This window comes from Sciurus carolinensis, chromosome 4 (genome assembly GCF_902686445.1).
Source record: "Sciurus carolinensis chromosome 4, mSciCar1.2, whole genome shotgun sequence".
Classification (NCBI taxonomy): Eukaryota; Metazoa; Chordata; class Mammalia; order Rodentia; family Sciuridae; genus Sciurus; species Sciurus carolinensis.
In genome coordinates, this window is record NC_062216.1 from 82215586 (window position 1) to 82232233 (window position 16648).

The 16648-nt window shown below is 36.5% G+C and overlaps 1 pseudogene; it reads left to right on the forward strand.

Moving 5' to 3' along the window:
* Positions 1–2819: 2819 nt before the first annotated feature.
* LOC124982817 (peptide chain release factor 1-like, mitochondrial) lies at positions 2820–16272 on the forward strand (annotated as a pseudogene).
* The last annotated feature ends 376 nt before the right edge of the window (positions 16273–16648 follow it).

Genomic DNA, 16648 nt, shown 5'->3' on the forward strand with positions numbered 1-16648 from the left:
AGATTCCATCTCACCCCAATTAGAATGGCGATTATCAAGAATACAAGCAACAACAGGTGTTGGCGAGGATGTGGGGAGAAAGGTACACTCTTACATTGCTGGTGGGGCTGCAAATTAGTGCAGCCACTCTGGAAAGCAGTGTGGAGATTCCTTAGAAAACTTGGAATGGAACCACCATTTGACCCAGCTATCCCACTCCTTGGCCTATACCCAAAGGACTTAAAATCAGCATATTACAGAGATACAGCCACATCAATGTTCATAGCTGCTCAGTTCACAATAGCCAGATTGTGGAACCAACTTAGATGTCCTTCAATTGATGAATGGATAAAGAAACTGTGGTATATATATACAATGGAATATTACTCAGCTATAAAGAATGATAAAATTATGGCATTTGCAGGCAAATGGATGAAATTGGAGAATATCATGCTAAGCGAGATAAGCCAATCTCAAAAAACCAAAGGACAAATGATATCGCTAATAAGTGGATGATGACACATAATGGGGGGTGGGAGGGGTTAATGTTAGGGTTAGAGAGGGGGGCAAGAATGGAGGAAGGAAGGACTGTAGAGAGGGAAAAGAGGGGTGGGAGGGGTGGGGGGGAAGGGAAAAAATAATAAAATGAATCAAACAGCATTACTCTATGTAAATTTATGATTACAGAAATGGTATGCCTTTACACCATGTACAAACAGAAACAACAGGTATCCCATTTGTTTACAATAAAAAAAAAAAAAAAAAAAAAAAAGAATCACTGCTCCTCTGAGCTCTTCATGACCATAGCTGATAATGACCACCATTTCCATAGTCTCTTTGGTTCAGATCTACCATCCAGCAAGGGACAATCTTTCTTCATGTTTGAACTGTCAAAGTTACTTTCTGGAGACCCATCCACTGCCTTCCTTGAAAATCCTAAGGGACTCTCAGTCTTATCCTAGGTTACTGGCTTTGATTTTGACAGAACTGGACCAGAGTATATAAAAGATGACAAAAATAAGTTAGAGTTAAAAGTGTTGAATTAATGCCTATACAGAGCAATACAACTAATGAATAACCATGATCACTATAGTCATAGAATTAGAGCAACAGATTCTGATACTCTGGAAACTGTCAAAAGTTGAATAGTAAGAAGTATTTAAAATGCTTAATTTGTATGGGAAAAAAATGGAGGCTTTAGCTCCTACCTCTATTAAATTAGGGTTTTTTTTTTTTTCAGTAGAAGTATAGGAAGTTAGTGTGACAGATTTAGAAAAACTGTGTTCATTATGCAGATTTAAAAATGTAGATTGGGAATCAATCTAACCAAAGAGGTAAAAGATCTCTACAATGAAAACTACAAAACATTGAACAAAAAAATTGAGGAAGACCTTAGAAGATGGAAAGATCTCCCATGTTCTTGGATAGGCAGAATTAATATTATCAAAATAGCCATACTTCCAAAGGTGCTATACAGATTTAACACAATTCCAATTAAAATCCCTATGACGTTTCTCATAGAAACAGAAAAAGCAATCATGAAATTCATCTGGAAGAACAAAAAGACCCAGAATAGCCAAAGCAATCCTGGGCAGGAAAACTGATGCAGGAGGTATCACAATACCAGACCTTAAACTATACTACAGAGCAATAGTAAGAAAAACAGCATTGTATTGACACCAAAATAGATAGGTAGATCAATGGTACAGGATAGAAGACATGGAGACATACCCACATAAGTATAGTAACCTCATACTAGACAAGGGTGCCAAAAACTTACAATGGAGAAAAGAGCCTCTTCAACAAATGGTGCTGGGAAAACTGGAAATCCATATGAAGTAAAATGAAAATAAACCCCTATCTCTCACCCTATACAAAACTCAACTCAAAATGGATGAAGGATCTAGGAATTAGACCTGAGACCCTTCACCAAATGGAAGAAAAAGTAGGCCCGAATCTCCATCACGTTGGCTTAGGACAGACTTCCTTAACAAGACCCCCATAATGCAAGAAATAAAAGCTAGAATCAATAAATGGGATAGATTCAAACTAAAAAGTTTTTTCTCAGCACAGGAAACAATCAACAACGTGAAAAGAGAGCCTACAGAGTGAGAGAAAATCTTTTCCACACACACTTCAGACAGAGCACTCATCTCCAAAGTTTATAAAGAACTTAAAAAACTTTACACCCAAAATACAAAGAACCCAATCAATAAATGGGCTAAGGAAATGGGCAGACACTTCACAGAAGATGATATACAGGTGATCAACAAATATATGAAAAAGTGCTCATCATCCCTAGTAATTAGAGAAATGCAAATTAAAACCACCCTAAGATTTCATCTTACTCCAATTAGAATGGTTATTATCAAGAACACAAGCAATAGTAAGTGTTGGTGTGAATGTGGGGAAAAAGGCACACTCATACATTGCTGGTGGAGTTATGAATTGGTGCAGCCACTTTGGAAAGCAGTATAGAGATTCCTCAGAAAGCTTGGAATGAACCTACCATTTGACCCAGCTATCCCACTCCTCGGTTTATACCCAAAGGACTTAAAATCAGCATACTACAGTGATGTAGCCACATCACTATTCATAGCAGCTCAATTCACAATACTAGATTGTGTAACCAACCTAGATGCCCTTTAATTGAAGAATGAATAAAGAAACTGTGGTATTTATACACAATGGAATATTACTCAGCCATAAGGAAGAATAAAATTATAGCATTTGCTGGTAAATAGATGAAGCTGGAAAATATCATGCTAAGTGAAATAGGCCAAGCCCAAAAAACCAAAGGCCAAATGTTTTCTCTGATAAGTGAATGAAAATATATTACGATGGGGGTGGCGGGGGAAGAGAATAATGAAGGAACTTTGGATGTTGTAGAGGAAAAAGTGGTGGGGGCAGGTGGGGGACAGAAAGATAATAGAATGAAACAGACAGTATTACCCTATGTATATGTATGATTACATGAATGGTGTGAATCTACATTGGGTACAACCATAGAAATGAAAAGTTGTACCCCATTTGTGTACAATGAATCAATATGCAGTCTGTAAAAATAAAATATTTAATAAAACAAAAATATTTTAATTTATGAGTTTATACATCAATTTTGGTACCAAACATAGGTATACAGGACAATACACTAGTGTACATACATATAAAACAAACAGACAGGGCTGGGGATATAACTTGGTTGGTAGAGTGCTTGCCTCCCAAGCACAAGGCCCTGGGTTCAATCCCCAGCACTGCAAAAAAAAAAAAAAAAAAAAAAAAAAAGGCAGATAAAGGCCTTGTAGCTTGTTTTTTCCATTAGACTGAGAGCTAACCTTTGTAAATTGGCCTCTGAATGAAAAAAAGAGCATTAAAATAGGTCTGATAAAAAATTAACCTAGGCGCACCAGATCAAAATTATGAATTAAAAAAAAATAGAATTTTGAAAGTCTTTCTGGCCTCCAACCTGATGTGGTCCTGCTCATCAGAGATGAAAAGAGTTGAGAGAATATTTACAAAGTCTATGCCCCATCCCAAGGAGACAGCAAGGGAGCCTGCTTCCATTGGTCTCCTTGGGAGAGCCCCCTCAGGTTGGGGTCTTGTTCTATACTGGTTTTTCTGGTCTCTTGGGTAGCAGCCATCAAAATTTAAGCCTGGCATTTTGGTGGACTAACTCCAGTAGTTGGAAGTTCCTGTTGGCAGCAGTTTAATTTCAATGCAAGCTTTAGTGAATATGGTCAAAAACCTTTTTAACCATTTTTTTCCCAGGTTGGTCATCAGGCCAGGTTTGGATTAGGTTTCCTGGGACAAGGCTAACAATTAAAACAATAGGCAGAAATCCAGAGGATGGGAAAACAGTCTCCAATCGACCAGGTCTGTCAGACTGTGGGCATTCTCTCTCGCAGAATTTAGAGAGAGAAAAGACGTCACAGCAGGTCCCATTGTCAGCAGCCCTTCTCTGGAACGCCTGGAAATTGGTCAATTTGCACTGAAGGGGGTACATGACCAACATGAGGGTGACTGACCCCTGTCCTCACTCAAGGGCAACAAAAAAACAGAAAAAGACGAGCAAACAGAACAGGTAAGACACCGAAGACAATGACAAGTGGCCACTCTTGATTCCTGACCTGAGGGCCTGGGCAACGTCTTGCCAGTCCTAGACTTGGAAAGTAATGCTTCGTCCAGCCTTCCTCAGAGTCCCAGAATCAGATCCTCCATAAACAGACTTACCGATGTCCCCTGGGGGCACAGAAACAGGTGACTCTCAGAGAATGGCTCTTGCAGCCTCTTCCCCCCAGTATAAGTTTCCAGGTCACTGGTGAGCGGTGGTTATCCACGGGGCAGTGAGGATCTCACTGACCTCCAAATGTTGCAGGATACAATTTAAGAACAGACTGATCACCACTGAACAGTTCAAATCTGAGAGTCTTTATTAGCGACTGACTTCCTTACACAATGCCCAAAATGACTTTTGGGAGGACAGGGGTGCAGGGGGTTTTACACATCAGTCAGTACATCAATTGTAAGTGCCTGTTGCTATGATTCAAAACTACAAACTAACACCATGAGATCTAACATCATAGGCAGAAGGGGAAGTGGGTCAAACGACCTTAGTTGGGTACAAGTTAAAGAATGGTTACTAACATCTAGACAATTGCTGTTGACATGGTTCATTGTCGAAGAAAAATAAGACCCAAAAAGAGAACAATTTTATATTATATAAGAATTGCAAGTTTTGCGTTGCCAAACATGCTGTGCTAATCAACTGTTGATGGGTACAGAGGCAGGTCGGTTCCCATGGGAGAAGCATTTCCTACATGACAAGGAGTCCCAGGGTAAAACAGAGCCTGTTTGGTCATTGCCCACATAGCCTGGCCCATAACAAAGGTTAAACACCAAGAGACACTGAGGCAGGCAAGTGTAGAGAGCAGAGATAGATTTCTCTGAAGGGGCCTCAGAGCTGGATGTCCATGGGAGAGGGTGTGTGGTGAAATGGAAAAGAACCAAAGTAGCGCCATTTTGTTCTGACCTGACTCCATGGTATGCTTGCTTGTAATGTGTTCCTTTCAGCCTCCTGAAGCTGCATCTGTGTTGACAGTACAGTGGGATCTTCCCATGTCCCTGACTATGGCCCCCATGTTTAACAACAGTGTCTCTGAAATGTGTAATCAAAACTATTCTTTCATGTAATTAAAATCTGTCTCAACAAGGTATTTTCTGACCTACATGAACTTCAATTGTCCTTTTGGTTTTGTGATTTTTTTTTTTTCTTTATAAACTCTGTACTTCCAAAATTCAGGGGTTGGGAGTTCTTTGAGGCATTAGCCTGGCTCCCAGGCACCACTTGCCTGGCATGTTCATTAAAGGACTATTTTTTCCCCTGTCAAAAATTTTTTTTTTTTAATTTTAAAAAGGACTGGGATGTTAGTCAGTGGTTAAGCACCCCCAGGTTCAATCTATGGTACAAAAAAAAAAAAAAAAAGAGTATGTACAAATACAAACTCTTACATTTAAAATAAAAGAATAATATATGGATAACAGGATAGACTGGAGATGCAAATGCTACAACTAGAAAAGTGAAGAATAAAGGATACCGGAAAAAAGTATAGTACAAATTTAATGAAGAATGGTAATTATATTTTGCTGTGGCAAAGCACAACCAAAAATCTGTTATGTTAAAAAAATTGAAGATAATTACAGTAAAGATCAAGAGGCATTTTCAATAATTACTAGTGAATTTGAAAAGATTCACTCAAAAGTAAAAAAATTGATAAAATCTATCAGCTAAAATCAGAACTAAGTCTACAAAAGAATTGTAAATAATTATGAGAAATATGGGCTTTCAAGCTTAGCCAAGTATAAAACATCCTGTCTTGCCTTCCAAAAGATAATTTTAGATGGAAAAATGGGGAAATAAATTATTCATTGTTATCTCAATTATGGAAATTTTATTAGAAATTTATGAGACTTTCACTTTTGGTGAATTTTCTTCAATCAAGCCATCAAACAATTCCTTATAATATGCAAGACCTTTTTATCAGATCAGAGATCAATTAATTCAAACATTAAAGGCTTGTTATAATTTTCTTTAGAATCTCTTTTTTTTTTTTTTTTGGAGGGGGGGTACCAGGGATTGAAGTCAGGGGCACTTGATCTCTAAGCCACATCCCCAGCCCTATTTTGTATTTTATTTAGAGACAGATTCTCACTGAATTGCTTAGCACCTCACTTTTGCTGAAGCTGACTTGTGATCCTCCTGCCCCAGCCTCCTGAGCGGCTCAGATTACAGGCTGGCAGCTTCTTATCTTTAGATAAGTCATGATACAAAAGCACTGCCAAATTATCATTTGAGTGTATACTTTCTCAAAGGACATTCACATTTACAAAGGAATTTAATCAATAAATAGACTAAAAAATGGGACTTGTGGCATAGATATTTTTGAATTTTTTATGCCTGAAAAAATATTAGTTTCTATCACAGCAGAGGGTGTTAAATGTCCAGATTTATTGGATTTTAATGCATGAAACATGGTTCTCATCCTTTGTTCCTCTCTCTGATATATATCGGAACCACGAAAGCCCAGTTTTCTTAAAAACTATGAAAACTGTCACGAATGAAATTAAAATTCTTCAGGAAATATATGCAAATGCTATGCATCATGGAAAATTTTTTGAAATTGCTGAAAGAATTAGAAGACTCATTTACTTAACTGCATGTTAAGTAATTTACTTAACTACATGTTTTTGCTGATATTTGTTAGCTGAGTTGTGGAAAAGTTATACAAAAATTTATCATACAATTAATTCCAAATCAATATTTTCTTCAAAGAAAAGGAATGCTTGGCAAATACTTACAATTTAAAGATTAAAATTGGCCATCTCATTTATGTTTTTTTACTGTTATATCACACTATGTATGAATGAGCTAAATTTGAAAATACAAGACAGGAAAAGCTTGTTTGTGACCTACCTACATAGATACAAGAACTCATGTTGAAATTAATCTTTGTATAATACAAGTCAATAATGATGATTTCTTATTATCTAATGTAAAGAAGCTTTTAATTATGATTCACAACTTTACTCAAATTGGCTATAAAAACTACAAGAAAAATTTAAAGACTGCTTTGTTGATATTGGTAAATTTAGAGTTGACTTTTCTGCAATACTCCCTCAATAATTTCACTTTGATGAGTTAACACAAGTTTAGTGAATTTTCTTTACTTGGATGGACATGGTTTTGATTCTGATATGCTTTTATTTCAAGTTAAATCAATTCTTAAAAAAAGATGAACAAGTTTTGTCAATATAGATGCATATAGTCAAAGAAAATAATTTTTGATCATTTCTTCAGCTAGTGCACATTTTTTAAGTTTGTTTGGAACAACTTGGAGATGCAAAACTATTTTTAAATTATAAATTTTGTGAAACCTAAGTACATCAAGTAAGTTAAAAAAGAGTCCTGATTGAGATGTGCTATAAATCTAAAATTCACACCAGATTTCAAAAATTTAGTACAAAAGAGGAATGTAAAATACAGCACCTCAATTCTTTTTATATTGGTGAGTTGTTGAAATAGTGATATTTTGGACATATAAGGTTAAATAAACATTATTAAAATTAATTTCACTCATTTTTTTACTTTTGTTTTTTTACTCTTTAAACATTGTATTAGAAGGTTTTAAATTACATGTTGGCTTCTTACATAATAGTATTTTATTTCTATCAAGCAGCTCTGTTCTAGATTGGTTTATGGTTGGTGTCACACAAAACAGTGGATTAATTTAATTTAATAATTGGTTACTTCACAAATACCATTTTCTTCTGTTACAAAGAAGAGCTAATTTAATTAAGAAATAAAACTAATGAGTTTCAATAGAGGCTCCTCTAACTTACTAGCTTTATGTCTTTTGTCAATGTTATTGACATCTTTGGGATAAATGGGGATAATAATTTTATTTTGTAGGGTCATTGTGAGGATTAAGCAAAGTAGACAATGCACTTAACACAGGCCTAGGTACACAGTTGTCCCTAAATTTGTGCTTAACAATTATAACTACAAGTCAATGAGGAGCTAAACCAAGAAGTGATCGGAGGGAAAAAGAGGAAGGGATGGATTGTTAGCAGGTTGGAGTTGTCAGGTAGACAGCACGGAGGAATAAGGATGCTGTACTCCTATTCCTACCTTTCAGGGAAAAAAGCAGTAAGACCAAATCTGTGAGGGAAACTAAGAATTCAATTTTAAATATGTTGAGCATTGGGAGACCATGGGAATTGAGGAGGAAATGATAGTAGGTAGAAAATCCAGGTTTGGAGCTAAGATCAGCCTGAATTGTCAATAAAGGCTTGGAATTCAAAGGTGAGCTGGGAAGTAGAACCGTTGAGAGATGAAGGGGAATCCTTGAGGCAGCAACACAAAACAAGACAGCCGAGGAAAGAAATCTGGGTACCCTGACATCTCCAGGGAAGAGGAGAATTCTGGGGATGATCGAAAAGGATCAGCCTCAGAGATAGGAAGGAAAACAGAAAAGAGATACAGAGAAAATCAAGAAAGCAAGGATTCCTCAGCAAGTCCCCACATTCATGAAAGAAAAAAAATATAAAGGATATATGCACCAAGACTTTTCTACCCAGATGTAGAGGCAGAAGGATCAGAAGCTTCCTGGTAATATTTTACCAAAGTCTGACTCTCACAGAGTTAAAATGCATTATACCCAGGAGACGTGATGGCCACATATCTCCCTTTTATCCTTGACATGGAAAAGTATATAGAAACTAAGTTATTTGTAAAGAAGATAAAGTGAGGTATCAGAGTCCACAGTGAAGCATCGGGGTTTATAGCTTTTTAAATGGCCATTTCTACTACAGATACATTTTAATCAAGTGAAATACTGTTTAACATTTTATCCATTATTTAATGTCAGAGAATAAATTAATACAGTTTATGTGCTGCATAGGAAAAACCCTATTATTTTGCAAAAATACTATGTAAAATCTCTCCCTGTTGTTCAACATGATATGAACATCCTTCTTATCTTGTCTATTCTTTGATACATGTCTTTCTTCTGCTTTTTGCCATCAATGTATTTTTTTTTCTATATGCTATTTTGTTTTAGCTCTTCATCACTACATAGTTTCAGATAATAGTCTTTGTTTTTGTCAGCTGTTTTGCCGCTGTGACTAAAAGGACCCAACCAGAATAATGTAAAGGAGGAAAGGTTTCTTTAGGGGCTCACAGTTTCAGAGGTCTCAATCCATAGGCAACAGGCTCCATTTCTCTGGGCCCGAGGTTAGGCAGAACATCATAGTGGAAAGGTGTGGTAGAAGGAAGCAGCTCAGTGGCGATCAGGAAGCAGAGAGAGAGGCCCCACTCACCAGATATAAATGTATATCACAAAGTCATGTTCCCAATGCCCCACCTCCTCCACCCACACCCTACCACTTCAGTTACCACTCAGTTAATCCCTATCGGGATAAATTCACTGATTGGGTTAAGACTCTCACAACCCAGTCATTTCTCCTCTGAACCTTCTTGTATTTTCTCACATGTGAGCTTTTGGGGGACACCACATCTAAACCATAACAGTCTTTTATCTGGTTTGCTAAAACGCCCCCTTAACCTCATTTTGTTTTGTATATAGCTATCTATATCATTTTTCACAAATATAAGTAGATTAATCAAGAAAAAATGTATTGTTTACAATATAGCCACTAATTGATAATACCTGCTTATCAGAATCTCATTCCCTATTATAAATACAGTATAGAAAATCTAAAGGCAAGGAGCTTAGAAAACATCAAGTCCCTGTCATGTATTATGTAGTGGACTTTAGTTTCTTTACCTAGGTGTCAGTTTTCTCATTTGGAAATCAAAGAAGTTTGAATAGAAGAGCTTGGAAACTTGTGAATTCTGATTCTGAACACTCAAGGTATTTGCATTGCATATCCCATTAAATTTCTTGAGGCACTTTCTCATTTAACAAAGTTTAAGGAACATTTATCAGTAGCTGGCACAACACTGGATTCTGGGTGCAGGTAAACATGAGAAAGTTGCTTGTCCAAACATGTGTAGCTTCATCAGTATGTAATCATGGCAGTAATAAAGGCATTGTGCTCAGTGAATAATGAAAGGAATAATAAAAACATTCAGCTTTGCCTGAAGATGTTACATTAAGATCATAAGGATGTCAAAGGGTGGAAAAGAGATCGATATAGGAATAGAAAAAGAACTTCAAAGTAAGGAGGTCACTGATGATGGTAAACAAAAGATTTAATAAAATGTTAGCAGAAGTCTGATTAAAGTGAACTGAAGACTAAATATAAACTACTAGTCAGATGCAGTAGGTTAAATGTATAAGTTTACCTCTGCTCCTTCTTTGTATTTCTCTAAAACAATAGTGCATCGAGTAAAAAGCAAAGCACAAGCAAGCAAACAAAACAAATCATAAGCATAAAACTGAAGCAGAAAGGAGATAACAGGCCACAAAAGTCAACAATATTGAGGAAAACTGGAAAAAAAACATGGGCACTAGAAAATTCACTTAGAAGACTGGATAAAGATAAAAGCTATGCAACCTGAAAGATCAGGGACAAGCCAAACAAACAAAACAACACAATTCTGATTTATTTTGAAGAGATCCAAAAGTGTCAGGAATTGTAAGTACAAGGTCTCTCTGAGGATGGAGGTACAGGAGGACTGAAAACAGGAGGTCTCCTTTAAAGTTGGTTTGAGAAGCAGCAGTCAGAGGCCACAATGCCCTTCTCACCTCTCATTTCAACCAGATTCTGGACATTTGCTCTGTGGAGAGGTTGACTCAAAGGACTCCAGACTCAAAAGGTAGAGGTAATGATTAAAAGTCTACATGTTGAAATCTAAGAGCCCAGGTTCCAATCCACAGCTCATTCTGGGTTTATACCTTATTATTCTACAGACAGAAGATTGGAGTAGTCTCCACAAAGGAGACTTGAGATATTGAAAACAAATCTACAGATACTGACAGCCATGATTCTCAAGAAAATGGTCCCTGCACTCACCCTTCAAAAAGCCTCATTGGTTATTAAGTAGCAGTTGAGCACCAAGCTTACAATAAGTTTTTTTTTTTTTTTAAATTCATTCATTCATTTTATTCATTCATTCAACCAACACATGTTCCTGGACATCTCTACCCATGGACACTTGTTGTTCACTTTGTATGAAGATACAGTGGTGCACAAGACAGTCTCTGCTCCCATGGACACTTGCTGTTCATTTGGTTCCTTGTGCTACGGTTTTTACTGAGCACTTGCCATATGTCTGAAAATGTTTTAAGGGCTGGGACATAGCAGAGAACCAGCCAAAGCATAGACAATAAAAGTTAATAGGGTCATTTCAGGAACTGGTATGTCCATTGAAGAAAATGAAGTAGAGGAAGTTAATGTTAAAGTGAAGAAGTTAAGTTAAAGTGATGACAGGGAATATTTAGGTGTTGGCGTGGATGTGGGGGGAAAAGGCACACTTGTATATTGCTGGTGGAGTTGAAAATCGGTGCAGCCACTCTGGAAAGCAGTATGGAGATTCCTCAGAAAACTTGGAATGGACCAACCTTTTGACCCAGTTATCCCACTCCTTGGTTTATACACAAAAGACTTAAAATTAGCATACTACACTAACTCAGCCACATCAATGTTTATAGCAGCTCAATTCACAATAACTAGATTGTGGAACCAACCTAAATGCCCTTCAATAGATGAATGGATAAAGAAACTGTGGTATATATACACAATGGAATATTATTCAGTCATAAAAAAGAATACAATTATGGCTTTTGCAGGTAAATGGATGGAATTGGAGAATATCATGCTAAGTGAAATAAGTCAATCCCAATAAGTTTTCATGAAAGCGCCTCACTACCAAATATGAGAAGGAAACTTAAATATTACCTGGTACAGAAGGGAAACCTCCATTATGAAATACACTGACTAAAACAGAAGAACTCAGAAAAAAAACCAAAAATGTAGGGAGCAAAATAAAACACTTAAAAATTCTAGAGCCTTAAAGATACATTATTTACAACTCAAAAGCAAGAAAAAAATGTTTTTATTTAAAAAGCAATACTCAAAGACCAAAACAATGACTCTTAAAGAAAAACAATGGCAATTTTAAAAATTGGAGAATGCAAGATAAAATTCAAGAAATTTCCATTAGTATAGGAAAAAGGCAAAGAGAAAAAAGGTGAAAATGATAAAAAATAGATTTCCACTAAAAGGAAAGGGAGAAAATTATCAAATACATAATAAGAAATAATAGGTCCACACAATAAATAAAGACACCAAAACCATTAAGAAATTTCAAAGCATAGCTAGAAAAATACAATCCAAAAAGTTTTCAGACAAAGAAAGTCATATGGAAAGGATTAGAAATCAGAATGTCTTTGAATTTCTCAATAGCTAACAATTTCATGGAAACTAACAAACAACAGATAAATGCTTCCCAATTCTAAGAGAAAATAATTTTTTCTATAATTCAGAAAATCATCAGCAACAATGAGGAGAAGGGGAAAAAAATTAAAAAATCAAACTTTTCAGACATGCAGATTCTTAAAGACATATAGACCAACCCATCTAGATTGAATCAGGAGCCTTGAGATCTTCAGAAAAAAAAAAATAATTCTTTAGAATACATTGTGTGTTTAAATATATTAAGACAGATTTTCACTGCTTTTGGGGAATCTAGAGACCAATCACAATAGGTAATTTTAAATGTCAGGGAAAGCAAAAATTTGTACAAGAATTTTAACCATAGGATGGCACAGTTATGAGTTATATTTCTACAGTTATAATGACATAAATACTTGAATACAGATTTAGCTAAAATATTTGAAATAATTGTGCTTGATGGATGGGATTGGAAAAGTTTCTGAGTAGTAGAAGTGAGGGCTATGTAAGAGAGGTAAATTCTCTTCCTCTATGATAGACGTTAACAAATGATGTCTAAAAGGTATAGACATAGCTAGCCTAGCATTGTTATTCAGAAGCATAAATATAACAGAAGTCAAGACTCATTGCTTTCTGGGGAGTGTAAATTGAGGTAGGGAGAAATGCAACAAAGAACTTCTGGTTTTCATTATGCACTTTGTACAACAATAGAATTTTTATGATTAAATAACTTATTTTCATTTAAAAAATTAAATTACAAAAATAAAAACTAAGAGTAAATAGAGAATTTCTGGTGCAAGTGTGCTGAGTTCATGTATTTCTACTACTAATCTCCAAGATCCCAAACAAGGATAAACAATAAAAATAAAAAATAAACACCAGGAACAACAACAAACATAAAAGATCTAAAAGGGCTAGAATACTTGGCTAGAACGTGCAAGGTCCTGGATTCAATCCTCAGCACCACAGAAACAAAACAACAAAAACTACAAAAAACTGGTAATCCAATATATGGTCTGGAACTTCCAAAAGAGGTTGAAGTGGGAGACATAGACTTGGAGAGTCATCTTTTAATTGGTGATAAATTAATCCACTAAAGTGAATGAATTCATTTTAGGGTGAGTAATGAATGAGAAGGGATTGGGCCTTTTTGCTAGACTTCCCTGAACTGGAGTGGGGCAGGTTAATGGGCAGGGACTATGAGCCATCACGGCTCTCATCCAGTGAGAAACTAGAACTCAAAGGGGAACACTTAGATAGGGGCCCTTGCACCTCTGAAGTAATGCTTTAAAGCAAATTACAGCCCCTGCTGAGGAAGGTGATCCGTGTCAAACTGCTGCTTACAGGGGGAAGAGACAAGAAGCAGCCTCCATACCAGGCCCAGCCCTATGACCTCTGAAAGATCTACAAAAACTATCAGTTAAGACCCGGTACTGAACTGAGCAACCATTCAGCCATGTGAATCCAACTTCAAATCAATCAGAGATACAGTAAAATTGAAGAGCATTTAGAGTCTCTAACCCACAATGCCACAGAATTAGAAGATGCTACAATTTCTCCCCTCATATAAAATATGCCTGAAGGTAGACCACCCAAGACTGATATAGTAGCCTGTGATTTCATGCAAATCCAGTCTCCTTTTGTCTTTTTCTTCCAGTATTGTTAATATTCTACTTCCATGTTTAATGTTATCTTAGGAGAGCTATATGGCCATTATTCCTGCCAAGCAGGGGAAAGGAGAAAGAGCTACGAAGTTTTTCTCATCAAGAGTTATCCTGGCTGGGAGAGGTGGTGCATGCCTATAATCCCAGCAGCTTGGGAGGCTGAAACAGGAGGATCGTGAGTTCAAAGTCAGCCTCGGCAACTTAGTGAGGCCCTAAACAATTCAGTGAGACCCTGTCTGTAAATAATATACAAAATGGGGTTGGAGATGTGGCTCAGTGATTGGGTGCCCCTGAGTTCAATTCCTGGTACCAAAAAAAAAAAAAAAAAAAAAAAAAAAAGAGTTGTCCCTTTTTTAAGGTTTTTCAGAGACCTCTTCTAGCAATTTTCACTCAAGTACACAAAATTCAACCACATAGTCATTCTTCTCAGCCTCAGCACCTGGGAAACACATCTTTTCTACTGAGTGCTTTACTACTCCCAACAAAACTTAGTGATATTGAGAACAAAGGAGGGAATAAATAACCAGTGGGGTCAGTAACAGCATCTGTCACAAATATTATCTTGATAAAACCAGTAAAAATGAGAAAATGAAACAATGGAAAAACATAAAAGATAAAAGGGGAAAATCATGTTTATAAGTGTTAAACTAAATGTGAATAAACTGAATTCCTATATTAAAAGATAAACTTCTAGCTACTCAGGAGACGGAGGCATAATGATTGAAAGTTCAAGGCCAGCCTGAGAATCTCTTCTCAAGATGAAATAAACCCATCTTAAAATGAAATAAAAAGAACTGGGTGTGTAGTTCAGTGGTAGAGCCCTTGCCAAGCATGTGCTAGACCCTGGGGCTCAATTGTATCCATTCTCCTACCCCCGCTACACACACACACACACACACACACACACACCGCTGTTGGACTGAATTAAATTAAAAATTAAAACCACTATGAAACACAATTCTATAGAAATTATTTAAAATGCTGAACTCAGGCAACAACTGTTCTTTCCCCTAGTTTCTTCATCTTATCCTTCAATGGTAAATAGAGTTCAGAGCCAATGATGATTGTGATTAATAAAAATGATACAACTAGCAACACTGTACCTGCTTCTGCCTCTGTGGGTTGGCCAGGCTGTTGGTACTGCCCACTGGGCCCTTGTAGCACCAGGCAGGCAGGGTCAGGAAACCAGTTACAATGCAGGGAGCCTGAGATGGGGGCAGAAACCTAACGCCTGGGCAAGAAGGAGCAGGACCTGGGGGAGATCCAGCATTTGCTGCAGGATGAGAATGAAGATTAAAGGGAACTTGCAGAGAATGAAAATAACTTGTGTCAAAAAGATATAAAGCATTAGATTATCTTACTTTTGGTTCCCTCAGAAGAAATAGATGAAAATGATTTGATCCTGGAGGTATCTGCAGGAGTTGGAGGAAAAGAAATAAAGCATTAGATTATCTTACTTTTGGTTCCCTCAGAAGAAATAGATGAAAATGATTTGATCCTGGAGGTATCTGCAGGAGCTGTAGGTCAGGAGGCAATGTTCTCCACTTCAGAGAGATTTGTTACCTTACAGCAAGATGCTGCATTGAAAAGAAGGCATTCTGATCTGAAATCCTAGAGAACTTTCCAAGTGAAACAGGCAGCCTTAAGACTTGCATCTGCCATCACTGGGGTTCAGAAGTCTATAAATACACAAAATTTGAAGGACTGCTGCAGAGTACAGAGTGCCAAAGACAGAAAAGCAGGACTGCATCCATACTCGTACCATGACAGTAGCAATATTGCTCCAACCTACTAAAATTAATCTGGTGATTAACCCTAAAGATTTAAGAACTGGTACTAAGTGAGGCATTGGAGCTGGGGGGTCAGCATGGAAATACCATGGGCAGTGCTGTCTGGACAGTTCATGTTCCAACAACACAGATCTCAGCTGAAAAATACAGATGGCTATGAAAGGTACATGCAAAACTGCACAGCATGCGTCTAGAGGGAGAAACAGGTAAAAGATAAGAGTTCTAGGAAGATTCAGGTTGAAACTTAAGGTAAGTCAGAAAAGAATATAATTTTCCACAGAATCAGGTCACAGATCACAGAATAAACAAATCACTGCAGTCTTGAAATTTTTATGCAAAGAAATTATCTACTGCATGAACTTATACAGTCATCAAAGGACTACACTGATCAAGAATCTTTAGAAGTCACTTCCAAAAAAGTTTAGGTTGATTTGTTATTAAAGCATTTTATTAGCTTATGAAAATTCACATCACGTTGTATAAATATTCACCAGTATTATCTTGAAAAATGAGTCAACATATTTGGAAGTAATATGCATATTCTTAAGATGTAGACTTACTGTTAGCTCTCTCAATGTATTAGTAAAACACAATATAATCATGACTGATGTCATAAATTTGAACTCCTCTGTACAAGAAGTAGACAAAGAAAATAGTCATTTGTTTTTTGTAAAATATGTAATGGGTGATCAAAAAACTGGTATAACTTTTTAAAAAACCTTCAAATAGAAAATAGTAGACATATGACAGTAACTCCCATATTAGTCAGGAGATATAAATCATATTATTAATTTGATTGAC